Raw genomic sequence first — 1,898 nt, forward strand, 5'->3', positions numbered from 1 at the left:
AATCCGCCTGCCTCTGCCTCTGCCTCCCAAGTGCTGGGATTAAAGGTGTGCGCCACCACTGCCCGGCACAAATCAGATTTTCAATAACTCCTAACACAATGGTAAATGTTTCTCACCTTCTGAAAAGCAAACTTCTTTTAAGTATGCAAAGTATTCATTCAAAACAATCTGTCCAAAACTTAAACCTTAGCTAACCTTTTCCAAAGACTATAATTCATGCATATTCATTATCTCCAAGACCCAGCTCTTCAAAAGTTTAATCACCAGGAAGAAGTTTCTGAATAGTCATCCACTGAGCACAAATCAATTGATCATCTACTGGGTTAAACATTCAGACAGCAACTAGAATACAAAATTTGCCAAGAGGGACATTCTCTCCTCTTGAAATTTTGCTTAAAATATTTTTATTCTTTGGAACCTTTGAAATGTTTACACATATATCCGATATAAACTGATCATATCCACCCCACTCCATTCATCCCTCTTCAAGTCTCCCTCCCTTTCTCTCTCTTTTCATAACTTACTGGATCTCATTAGTGCTGCTTATATGCACATGTCTAGAAGGGACATCTTTGGGGTATGGGAATCTATCAGTGTCCTACTTCTAAAGAAAAGTCGCTCTCTCCCATCAAGCATCTACAATCAGTAGTATCTCAGCCGGGGTGGGGTTGTGGTCTTTTTCTTCCCCTGTACTGGACTATTGACTGGCTTCATCTGGTGCAGGTCTTGCAACCACAGCTTCTGTGGGCTCATATGACAACTATGGCATGTCCAGAGGATAGCATTTCATCCAGCTTCTCCAGTCCTCTAACTTAATCCATGTTTCCTCTCCTCTTCCTTGACATTCTCTGAACTTTGGTCATTAGTGGGGTGAAGTGTTCGATACATATGGGGAGAGGATGAATTCCTGAGTCGATGTGTATTGTTAATATGGGTACCATCAGGTTAAAGACCCCAATGCATCAGACGCACTGGAAGGGCAAAGCCTTTCCCAGGTCACACTCAGGGAAATGATAGAGCTTTCCCTTGGTGAGTATGCTGTCACTGGCAATGTATACAAAAAGTCTGAGGGAATGTTGAAAAACTATTTCACTACCTTCATCATCTGCCTGGGGTGTCTTCCCCCACATCCCGTGGTCAATAGCTGAGCGTCTTCCAAAAAGCATTATAGTGCTTCTCTTTGTCTGTGAATCAAAATGACTCAAAAATGAGAAAATGGAGTATCTTCTTCACACATTCTGGAGGTCAGAGCCTCTGAGTTTAATAAACATTCTCCCTGGACCATGGAGCTTTCTTGGATTTTTTTTATTTATGATAAATATTTGAAAGGAATTTTGACACAGCATACTATTTAGAACTAATTTCTGTATCTTGCCTTTTTATATTCACTACAAAACTAAGGCTGTTGGTGTATGTTAAGAAGCAACGGGGGTCTCTCTGGGCTGGTGTCCTGAGCAGACCTTGGGTGCAAGCTGTGCAGCCAGTCCTACAACACCCAGAGGAAGCTCCACTCTCAGGTGCTCTAACAAGCCCAGGATAACAGGATCCCAGAATCACAGGATCCCAGAGACAGCTTGACTCTGAGAAGTTCTGACACAACCAGGATCACAGGAAGGACAGGCTCCAGTCAGATTTAGCAAGGGCAGGTAGCACTAGAAATAACCAGATGGCAGGGGGGTGGGCAAATGTAAGAAAATAAACAACACAAACCAAGGTTACTTGGCATCATCAGAACCCAATTCTCCCACCATAGCAAATCCTGGACACAGCATTACATTGCAAAAGTAAGATTCAGATATAAAATTACTTCTCATGGTGATGATACAGGAATTTAAGGAAGACATAAATAGCACCCTCAAAGAAATACAGGAGAACACAGGTAAACAGCTAGAAGCCCT

This window comes from Mastomys coucha, unplaced genomic scaffold (assembly GCF_008632895.1).
Source record: "Mastomys coucha isolate ucsf_1 unplaced genomic scaffold, UCSF_Mcou_1 pScaffold15, whole genome shotgun sequence".
Classification (NCBI taxonomy): Eukaryota; Metazoa; Chordata; class Mammalia; order Rodentia; family Muridae; genus Mastomys; species Mastomys coucha.